The sequence below is a fragment of the Heterodontus francisci genome, unplaced genomic scaffold (assembly GCF_036365525.1).
Source record: "Heterodontus francisci isolate sHetFra1 unplaced genomic scaffold, sHetFra1.hap1 HAP1_SCAFFOLD_97, whole genome shotgun sequence".
NCBI lineage: Eukaryota > Metazoa > Chordata > Chondrichthyes > Heterodontiformes > Heterodontidae > Heterodontus > Heterodontus francisci.
In genome coordinates, this window is record NW_027140606.1 from 4213862 (window position 1) to 4226249 (window position 12388).

The following is a 12388-nucleotide window of genomic DNA, read 5'->3' on the forward strand; positions in this document are numbered from 1 at the left end:
TGAACACCCTCCTGTCTAACTCCCCCTGTGAACACCCTCCTGTGTAATTCGCCCTATAAACATGCTTCGGTCTAATTCACGCTGTGAAGACCATCCTGTCTAATTGAACCTGTGCACACCCTCCTGTCTAATTACCGCTGTGATGACCCTCCTGTCTAATTCACCCAGTAAACACGCTCCCTTCTAATTCCCCCAGTGACCACCTTCCTGTCTAATACAACCTGTTAAAACCCTCACGTCTGATCCCCCCTGTGAGCAACCTCTGTCTAATTCCGTGAGTAAACACCCTCCTGTTTAATTCCCACTTTGAAAATCACTCTTCTCTAATTCCCACTTTGAAAATCACTCCTCTCCAATTCACCTTGTGAACACCCTCCTCTCTAATTCACCTTGTGAACACCCTCCTATCTAATTCCCCCTGTGAATATCCTCCTGTCGAATTCCCCCTGTGAACACCCTCTTGTCAAATTCCCCCTGTGAACACCCTCCTGTCGAATTCCTCCTGTGAACCTCCTCCTCTCAAATTCCCCAGTAAACACCCTCCTGTCTAATTCCGCCTGTGAACACCCTCATGTGTAATTCCCCCGGGAACACCCTCCTGTCTAATTCCCCCTGTGAACACCCTCCTGTCTAATTCCACCTGTGAACACCCTCCTGTATAATTCCCCCTGTAAACATCCTCCTGTCGAATTCCCACTGTGAAAATCCTCCTGTCTAATTCCCTTGTGCACAGCCTCCTTTGTAATTCCACCTGTGAACACCCTCCTGTCTAATTCCACCTGTGAACACCCTCCTCTCCAATTCCAGCTGTGAACACTCTACTGCCTAATTCCAGCTGTGAACACCCTCCTGTCTAATTCTCCCTCTGATCACCCTCCTGTTGAATTCTCCCTGTGAACAATCTCCTGCCTAATTCCCCGTGTGAATAGCCTCCAGTCTCATTCCACCTCTGAACACTATCCTGTCTAATTCCCCCACTGAACACCCTCCTGTCTAATTCACCCTGTGAACAGCCTCCTGTCTAATTCCAGCTGTGAACACCCTCCTGTCTAATTCCACCTCTGACTACCCTCCTGTTTAATTCCCCTGTGAACACCCTGCTGTATAATTCCCCCTGTGAGCACCCTCTGTCTAATTCCCCCAGTAAACACCCTCCTGTTTAATTCCCCCTGTGATCACCCTCCTGACTAATTACCCGTGTAATCACCGTTCTGTGTATTTCCCCCTGTGAACATGCTCCGATCTAATTGCCCCTTTGAACATGCTGCTGTCTAATTCCCCCAGTAAACACCCTCCTGTCGAATACCCCCTGTGAACCTCCTCCCGTCTAATGCCCCCTGTGAACCACCTCCTGTCTAGTTCCCTGGTGCGCAGCCTCCTTTGTAATTCCCCCTGTGAACATTCTCCTGTCTAATTCCCCCTGTGTACATTCTCCTGTCTAATTCCCCCTGTGAACACCCTCAAGTATAATTCCCCCTGTGTACTCCCTCCAGTCTAATTCCACCTGTGAACACCCTCCAGTATAATTCCCCCCCCCCCCCCCCGCCCCCCCCTCCCCCCCGTGAACATTCTCCGGTCAAATTACTACTGAGAACATCCTCCTGTTTAATTCCCGAGTGAACAGCCTCCTTTGTAATTCCCCCTGTGAAGTCCCTGCTGTCCATTTTCCTCTGTGAACACACTGGAGCCTAATTCCACCTGTGAACTCCCTCCAATCTAATTACCCCTCTGATCACCCTCCTGTCTAATTCTCCCTGTGAACACCCTCCTGTCTAATTCTCCCTGTGAACACCCTCCTGTCTAATTCCAGCTGTGAACACCCTCCTGTCTAATTCTCCCTGTGAACACCCTCCAATCTAATTCCCCCTCTGATCACCCTCCTGTTGTATACCCCCTGTGAACACGCTCCTGTCTAATTCCCCCTGTGACCACCTTTCTGTTTGATTCCACCTTTGAAAACCCAGCTGCGTCATTTGCCCATGTGAACACCCTCCTGTTTAATTCCCTCTAGAACACCCACCTGTCTAATTCCCCCTGTGAACACCCTCCTGTCTAATTCCCCCTGTGAGCACCCTCCTGTCCAATTCCCCCTGTGATCACCCTCCTGTCTTACCACCCCCCCGCCCCCGTGAACAACCTCCTGTCTTTTTTCCTCCTGTGATCACCCTCCTGTCTTATTCCTCCTGTGAACACCCTCCAGTCTAATTCCCCCCCTGATCAACATCCTGGCTAAATCCGCCTGTGAACAAGCTCCTGTCTAATAATCCTTTGCAAACCCTCTTCTCTATTTCCACCAGTGAATACGCACCTGTTTAATTCCCCCTGTGATCACCCTCCTGTCTAATACCCCCTGTGATCACCCTCCTGTCTAATTCCCCCTGTTATCACCCTCCTGTCGAATTCCCCCTGTGAACCACCTCCTGTCTAGTTCCACAGTGCGCAGCCTCCTTTGTAATTCCCCCTGTGAACATTCTCCTGTCTAATTCCCCCTGTGTACATTCTCCTGTCTAATTCCCCTTGTGAACACCCTCAAGTATAATTCCCCCTGTGAACTCCCTCCAGTCTAATTCCCCCTGTGAACACCCTCCTGTATAATTCCCCCCGCCGTGAACATTCTCCAGTCGAATTCCTACTGAGAACATCCTCCTGTTTAATTCCCGAGTGAACAGCCTCCTTTGTCATTCCCCCTGTGAACTCCCTGCTGTCCATTTTCCCCTTTGAACAAACTGGTGCCTAATTCCACCTGTGAACACCCTCCAATCTAATTACCCCTCTGATCACCCTCCTGTCTAATTCTCCCTGTGAACACCCTCCTGTCTAATTCTCCCTGTGAACACCCTCCTGTCTAATTCCAACTGTGAACACCCTCCTGTCTAATTCTCCCTGTGAACACCCTCCAATCTAATTCCCCCTCTGATCACCCTCCTGTTGTATACCCCCTGTGAAGACACTCCTGTCTAATTCCTCCTGTGACCACCTTTCTGTTTGATTCCACCTTTGAAAACCCAGCTGCGTCATTTGCCCATGTGAACACCCTCCTGTTTAATTCCCTCTAGAACACCCACCTTTCTAATTCCCCCTGTGAGCACCCTCCTGTCCAATTCCCCCTGTGAAAATCTCTGCTGTCTAATTCCCCTGTGATCACCCTCCTGTGTATTTCCCCCTGTGAACACGCTCCTGTATAATTCCCCCTGTGATCACCCTCATGTCTACTTCCCCCTGTGAACCCCCTCCCGTCTAATTCCCGCTCTGAACACCCTCCTGTCTAATTCCCCCTGTGATCACCCTCCTGTCTAACTCCCCCTGCGAACACCCTCCTGTCCAATTCCCCCTGTGAAAATCTCTTCTGGCTAATTCCCCCTGTGTTCACCCTCCTGTCTAATTCCCCCTGTGATCACCCTCATGTCCAATTCCCCCTGTGTTCACCCCTCTTTCTAATTCAGCCTCTAAACACCCTTCTGTCTAACTTCCCCTCTGAAAATGCTCCTGTCTAATTCCCCCTGTGAACCCCCTCTTGTCTAACTCCCCTGTGAACACCCTCCTGTCTAATTCCCCCTGTGAACACTCTCATGCCTAATTCCTGCTGTGAACATCCTCCTGTCTAATTCCCCCTGAGAACACCATCCTGTCCAATCGCCCGTGTGAACACCCTCCTGTCTAATTCCCCCTGTGAACACCCTCCTGTCTTATTCCCCCTGTGAACACCATCCTGTCTAACTCACCCTGTGAACACCCTCCTGTCTAATTCACCCTGTGAACACCCTCCTGTATAATTCCCCCAGTGAGCACCCACCTGTCTAATCCCCTCTGTGAACACTCTCCTGCCGAATTCCCCTTGTGAACACTCTCCAGTGTAATTTCCCCTGTGAACACTCTCCTGTCTAATTCCCCCTGTGAACACCCTCCTGTCTAACTCCCCCTGTGAACACCCTCCTGTCTCATCCCCCCTGTGAACACCCTCCTGTCTAATTCCCCCTGTGAACATCCTCCTGTCTAATTCACCCTGTGAACACCCTCCTGTCTAATTCCCCCTGTGAACACCCACCTGTCTAATTCCCTCTGTGAACACTTTCCTGCCTAATTCCCCATGTGAACACTCTCCTGTCTAATTCCCCCTGTGATCACCCTCTTGTCTAATTCCCACTGTGAACACCCTCTGTCTAATTCCCCATGTGAGCACTCTCCTGTCTAATTTCCCCGATGAACAACCTCCTGTCTAATTCCCTCTGTGAACACAATCCTGCCGAATTCCCCCCGTGAACACTTTCCTGTCTAATTCCCCCTGTGAACAACCTCCTGTCTAATTCCCGCTGTCTGCACCCTCCTGGATAATTCCCCCCGTGAAAAGACTCCTGTCTAATTCCCCCTGTTAACACCCTCCTGTATAATTCCCCCTGTGAACAACCTCCTGTCCAATTTCCTCTGTGAACACCATCCTGTCCCAATCCCCCTGTGAACACCCTCCTGGATAATTCCCCCCGTGAAAAGACTCGTGACTAATTCCCGCTGTGAACACCCACCTGTCTAATTTCCCCTCTGAACAACCTACTGTCTCATTCCCTCTGTGAACACCCTCCTGTCTAATTCCCTCTGTGAACACCATCCTGTCTAATCCCCCCTGTGAACACCCTCCTGTCTCATTCCCTCTGTGAAGACTCTCCTGTCTAATTCCCACTGTGAAAACGCTCCTGTCTAATTCACCCTGTGAACACCCTCCTGTTTAATTCCCTCTGTGAACACCCTCCTGTCTAATCCCCCCTGTGAACACCCTCCTATCTAATTCTCCCTGTGATCACCCTCATGTCTACTTCCCCCTGTGAACCCCCTCCCGTCTAATTCGCGCTCTGAACACCCTCCTGTCTAATTCCCCCTGTGAACACCCTCCTGTGCAATTCTCCGAGTGGACACACTCCTGTATAATTCCCCCTGTGAGCACCCTCCTTCCTAATTCCCCACTGTAAACAACCTCCTGTATAAATCCCCCTATGCACACTCTCCTGTCCATTTCCAAACTGTGAACACTCGACTGTCTAATTCTCCCTGCGAACACCCTCCTGTCTAATTCACCCTGTGAAAACCCGCGTGTCTAATCCCCCCTGTGAACACCCTCCTATCTAATTCTCCCTGTGAACAACTTCTGACTACTTCCCCCTGTGATCACCCTCATGTCTAATTCCCCCTGTTAACATCCTCCTGTCTAATTCCCCCTGTCAACATCCTCCTGTCTAATTCTCCCTGTGAACACCCTCCTGTCTAATTCTCCCTGTGAACACCCTCATGTCCAATTCCCCCTGTGAACACCCTCCTGTGTAATTCTCCGAGTGGGCACACTCCTGTCTAATTCCACCTGTGTGCACTCTCCTGTCTAATTCCCCCCTGTGAACACCCTCCTGTATAATCCCCCCTATGCACACTCTCCTGTCCATTTCCAACCTGTGAACACTCTACTGTCTAATTCTCGCTGTGAACACCCTCCTGTCTAATTCACCCTGTGAACACCCGCCTGTCTAATTCCCCCAGTGAAAACCCTCCTGTGTAATTCCCCCTATGCACACTCTCCTGTCCATTTCCAACCTGTGAACACTCTACTGTCTAATTCTCGCTGAGATCACCCTCCTGCCTAATTCGCCCAGTGAACATCCTCTAGTCAAATTCCCTCTGTGAACACCATCCTGTCTAATTCCCCCAGTGAGCACCCTCCTGCCTAATTCTCCATGTGAATACCCTCCTGTCTATTTCTTGCTGTGAACAACCTCCTGTCAAATTCCACCTGTGAACACCATCCTGTCTAATTCACCCTGTGAACACCCTCCTGTCTAATTCGGCCTGTGATCTCCCTCCTGTATAATTCCCTCTGTGATCACCCTCCTGTGCAATGGGTAGGCGGTCGTGCAGTAGTATTATCACTGGCCTTGTAACCCAGAGACCCAGGGTATTTCACTGGGGACATGAGTTCGAATCCCACAACATCAGAGGTGCAATTTCAATTTAAGTAATATATCTGGAATTAAAAGCTAGTCTAATTATGGTCATGAAACCATTGTCGATTGTTGTAAAAACCCATCTGGTTCACTAATGTCCTTCAGGGAAGGTAGTCTGCTGTCCTTACCTGGTCTGGCCTACATGTGTCTCCAAAACCACAGCAATGTGGTTAACTCTTACATGCCCTCTGTAATGGCCTAGCAATCTACTCAGTTGTACCTAACCGCTACAAAGTCAGTCGAAAGGAATGAAACCGGATGGACCAACAGGCATCGACCTAGGCACCGGAAATGACAATGGCAAACCCAGCCCTGTCGACCCTGCAAAGTCCTCCTTACTAACATCTGGGAGCCTGTGCCAAAGTTGGGAGAGCTGTCCCACAGACTAGTCAAGCAACAGCCTGACATAGTCATACTCACGGAATCATACCTTAAAGACAATGTCCCAGACACTGCCATCACCATCCCCGGGTATGTCCTGTCCCACCGGCAGGACAGACCCACCAGAGGTGGTGGCACAGTGGTATACAGTAGGGAGGGAGTTGCCCTGGGAGTCCTCAACATCGACTCCGGACCCCATGAAGTCTCAGGGCATCAGGTCAAACATGGGCAAGGAAACCTCCAACTGATAACCACCTACCGCCCTCCCTCTGCTGATGACTCAGTACTCCTCCATGTTAAACACCACTTGGAGAAAGCACTGAGGGTGGCAAGGGCACAAAATGGGTAGGGGACTTCAATGTCCTTCACCAAGAGTGGCTCGGTAGCACCGCTACTGACCGAGCCCGAAAGGACATAGCTGCTAGACTGGGTCTGTGGCAGGTGTTGGGGGCACCAACACAAGGGAAAAACATACTTGACCACATCTTCTCCAATCTGCCTGCGGCAGATGCTTCAGTCCATGACAGTATTGGTAGGAGTGACCACTGCACATTACTTGTGGAGACGAAGTTCCGCCTTCACATTGAGGATACCATCCATCATGTTGTGTGGCACCATCACCGTGCTAAATGGGATAGATTCCGAACAGATCTAGGAATGCAAAACTGGGCATCCATGAGGCACTGTGGGCCATCAGCAGCAGCAGAATTGTACTCATCCACAATCTGTAACCTCATGGCCCGGCATATCCCCCACTCTACCATTACCATCAAGCCAGGAGACCAACCCTGGTTCAATGAATAGTGCATGAGGGCATGCCAGGAGCAGCACCAGGCATATCTCAAAATGAGTTGACTCCACAAAGACTGTCCCCCATCTACAAGGCACAAGTCAGGAGTGTGATGGAATACTCTCCACTTGCCTGGACGGGTGCAGCTCCAACAACACGCAAGAATCTCGACACCATCCAGGACAAAGCAGCCTGCTTGAGTGGCACACCATCGACAAACATTCACTCCCTCCACCACTGACGCACAGTGGCAGCAGTGTGTACCATCTACAAGATGCACTGCAGCAATGCTCTAATGTTCCTGAGACAGAAACTTCCAAACCCGCCACCTCTACCAACTAGAATGGCAAGGGCAGCAGATACATGGGAACACCACCACCTGCAAGTTCCCCTCCAAGTCACACACCATCTGACTTGGAACTAAATAGCCATTCCTTCACTGTCGCTGGGTCAAAATCCTGGAACTCCCTTCTTAACAGCACTGTGGGTGTATCTACCTAACATGGTCTGCAGTGGTTCAAGAAGGCAGCTCACCACCACCTCCTCAAGGGCAATTAGGGATGGGCAATAAATGCTGGCCTGGCCAGCGACGCCCACATCCCATGAATGAATTAAAAAAAACTTAAGAGTCAAAGCTGCTGATGCAATGTGTTTGTTCAGGTGAGTGTAACTAATAGCAATGATCAGGGTATAACCGTGTCAGTGGAGACTTATCCCCTGTATAAATCAGCACCCATTGGAATGGATCAGCTCAGAGTGTCTGCTGGAGCTGTGGGTTCCAGGCTTACAGAAGTCTCTGCTTCTCACAGAAATGGGATATTTAGTAATGCTTCAGATCGCATTGATTTATTATCCTGTACTTGATGCAATTGGAGTTCCTGGTAAGCCTGTATATCAGTTGATAATGGTGTAACTCGATGTTAACTGTGCTGCTGTACTCGGTATTTTTTCTCACTGTGTGTTTTACACAGCCACCTGTTCTTTACCAGCAATTTACTAATGGAATCTCCTCATTGTCTACTCTTTCAGTCTTGCAGGAGCTGCATTATATTTAATGGTATTGCTTTAGTAACCCTGGAATAGTTACTGGATTATTGTGTTTATCTAATGTATTTGGTTCAGATGTCTCGGTTCGGATCAAGAATAAGAGCATCAGGATATTTGCACAGTTTCGTGATGTGCAACTAACCGGTCCTGCAATATTTTGATGATTTTTTTCGCTGTTTGATAACAAGACCTCCCACGATGTCAATGCGACAAGGAGGCAGCACAATATTCTCCCAACCCAATAACATGGTACAGTTTAACAGGGATTTCAATGTATTTATTGGTTATCACTGTTATAAAATATAGTGTGTATGTCTGACGCTGCTTCAGAGGTCTGGCTGCTGAGTTGAGTTTGCTGCTGCCTCTTTCACATCTCCTTCTCTGCTTCACTGTGGAGTCTTCACTGTCACTGGAATTCATTGTAAAATAGAAAGTATTGATGTGATGTTTTATTGGTTTACACTCTATCAGTTGGACTCAAGAGTCTTTCCATTTATCTGCAGATTATGAGCTGCACCGCTGGTGTTGGTGTTTTATTAATTAAACAACCCCACATTCTAACGGTGTACTTCATAATTGCAGGAGAAGGAATTTCAATGATTGTGAGGTTTCTTTGGAAGAAGCTTTCGATTCTGTTTATTCCATGCATTGTAGATGAAATGAAGAGTGTAGGTGAACAGGTGGAGATTTGTGTGCTCTGTAGACACATTAAATTATTCAATGAGATTTCACCATTCAACAAACCAACTCTGAGAATAGAATCATTGAACATGGGGCTGGTTAACAGGCGCAGAATGTGAGGAATAAATCGCATGTGAAAAGTGGCATGAAGTAACAGTTTGCAGGGTGTGAGGAGTCCAGACAGTGAGGGAGGGTATCTTTGAAAAGGAGCAGGGAGAATGAAACAGAGGGAAAAAGATAACGAGAAGGAAAGTGATGGAGGAAGAATCAGAGGTGTGAATAAATCACTAACATAAAGTGCTGAAACATCCGGAGAAGTTAGTGAGAGAAACTGCCAGTTGAAGTTATCAGTTGTCAGATTGAGTTAATTTTACTGAAGGACTCGATCCCTCAGTGTTTATTTCTGTCAGGTCCAAATTTTGTTTTGCAGAAGGTTCCTATTCCTTACATAGTGTATTGACTATATTGTATAATCAATGAAATGTTCTCCAGCACCAATAACTACAGGTATTATTGTTTGAATGTATTCATTGAGTTGTGTTATTGGGATTTCTATATTAGTTTTGCACGAACGCTTTGCTGCAGTCACTCCCGCTGAATCTCAGCCTTTCCTCTCACTGTATTGAATCCTTAGTCTCCTCATCCATTGCTTCAGTTTATCCACTTTCCCAAACCATGTGATCTTGTCTCCTCTCCTGCTCTAACATGACGAGAGTGGTCCCAAAGGAAGAGTGCTAAATATGGGGAAGGCCAACTATGCCAAAATTCGGCAGGAGCTGGGGAATGTAGATTGGGAGCAGCTATTTGAAGGTAAATCCACATTTGACATGTGGGAGGCTTTTAAAGAGAGGTTGATTAGCGTGCAGGAGAGACATGTTCCTGTGAAAATGAGGGATAGAAATGGCAAGATTAGGGAACCATGGATGACAGGTGAAATTGTGAGACTAGCTAAGAGGAAAAACGAAGCATACATTAGGTCTCGGTGGCTGAAAGCAGATGAAGCTTTGAAAGAATATCGGGAATGTAGGACCAATCTGAAACGAGGAATTAAGAGGGCTAAAAGCGGTCATGAAATATCCTTAACAAACAGGGTTAAGGAAAATCCCATCGCCTTTTATTCATACATAAGGAGCAAGAGGGTATGGAGAGAAAGGATTGGCCCACTCAAGGACAAAGGAGGAAAGTTATGCGTGGAGTCAGAGAAAATGGGTGAGATTCTAAACGAGTACTTTGCATCGATATTCACCAAGGAGAGGGACATGACGCTTGTTGAGGTTAGGGACAGATGTTTGATTACTCTAGGTCAAGTCGGCATAAGAAGGGAGGAAGTGTTGGGTATTCTAAAAGGCATTAAGGTGGACAGGTCCCCAGGTCCGGATGGGATCTATCCCAGGTTACTGAGGGAAGCAAGAGAGGAAATAGCTGGGGCATTTACAGATATCTTTGCAGCATCCTTAAACACTGGTGAGGTCCCGGAGGACTGGAGAATTGCTAATGTTGTCCCCTTGTTTAATAAGGGGAGCAGGGATAATCCAGGTAATTATAGACCAGTGAGCCTGACGTCAGTGGTAGGGAAGCTGCTGTAGAAGATACTGAGGGATAGGATCTATTCCCATTTGGAAGAAAATGGGCTTATCAGTGATAGGCAACATGGTTTTGTGCAGGGAAGGTCATGTCTTACCAACTTAATAGAATTCTTTGAGGAAGTGACAAAGTTGATTGATGAGGGAAGGGCTGTAGATGTCATATACATGGACTTCAGTAAGGCGTTTGATAAGGTTCCCCATGGTAGGCTGATGGAGAAAGTGAAGGCGCATGGGGTCCAAGGTGTACTGGCTAGATGGATGAAGAACTGGCTGGGCAACAGGAAACAGAGTAGCAGAGGAAGGGAGTTTCTCAAAATGGAGACGTGTGACCAGTGGTATTCCAGAGGGATCCGTGCTGGGACCACTTGTTTGTGATATACATAAATGATTTGGAGGAAACTATAGGTGGGCTGATTAGCAAGTGTGCAGACGACACTAAGATTGGTGGAGCAGCAGAGACTGAAGGGGACTGTCAGAGAATGCAGCAGAATATAAATAGATTGGAGAGTTGGGCAGAGAAATGGCAGATGGAGTTCAATCAGGGCAAATGTGAGGTGATGCATTTTGGAAGATCCAATTCAAGAGTGAATTATACAGTAAATGGAAAAGTCCTGGGGAAAGTTGATGTACAGAGAGATTTGGGTGTTCAGGTCCATTGTTCCCTGAAGGTGGCAACGCAGGTCAATAGAGTGGCCAAGAAGGCATACGGCATGCTTTCCTTCATCGGACGGGGTATTAAGTACAAGAGTTGGCAGGTCATGTTACAGTTGTATAAGACTTTGGTTTAGCCACATTTGGAATACTGCGTGCAGTTCTGGTCACCACATTACCAAAAGGATGTAGATGCTTTGGAGAGGGTGCAGAGGAGGTTCACCAGGATGTTGCCTGGTATGGAGGGCGCTAGCTATGAAGAGAGGTTGAGTGGATTAGGATTATTTTCATTCGAAAGGCGGAGGTTGAGGGGGGACCTGATTGAGGTGTACAGAATCATGAGAGGTACAGACAGGGTGGATAGCAACAAGCTTTTTTCAAAGAGTGGGGGATTCAATTACTAGGGGTCACGAGTTCAAAGTGAGAGGGGAAATGTTTAGGGGGATTATGCGTGGAAAATTCTTTATGCAGAGGGTGATGGGAGCCTGGAACGCATTGCCAGCGGAGGTGGTAGACGCGGGCACATAGCATCTTTCAAGATGTATGTCGACAGATACATGAATGGGCAGGAAGCAAAGAGATCTAGACCATTAGAAAATAGGCGACATGCTTAGATAGAGGCTCTGGATCGGCGCAGGCTTGGAGGGCCGAAGGGCCTGTTCCTGTGCTGTAATGTTCTTTGGTCTTTGTTCTTTGACCATTTCCTTCTCTCCCTCCCAATCTCACTAACTGGCTCCACCTCCAGCCGCCTCTTCCAAATAAGTCCGAACCAGGAAACTCACTGCAGCATCTCTCAGCCTTTTCTCATTCTGTACCAGCCCCTGTCGGCTCTCTGAACCCACAGCCACAAATCAGCTGCACCTTCCGCTGTCTTCAAACCTTCCTGACCAGCAGTCTGGCGACAAATTCCCATTTGACCCATTGGATTCCATCTTTGTAAAACCCTTTCTCATTTCCACACCGGTACTGCATCCTCACTCAGTACTTCCAGTAGATGTGGTGCTGACTTTATTCACTTTCTGCATCAATTTCCCAATACATTATCAATAATTGTGTTTCAAACATTTCACGGTGACAAAGCACTGCCCAGGTCAGTGGATCAGTTTTCACTGTTCGATGCAGCAACAAAGCTGGAAATTTCAGCCCAGATCCTCTCAAACTGCTGCTTTGTCTCCAGGTCTGATCAGTAATTTCTCTGCTTCCTTTTCTCTCTCTTCCAGTTAACTTGGTGGCGATTGTGATCCTGTCCCGAGGAAAGTGCGGTCTCTCCA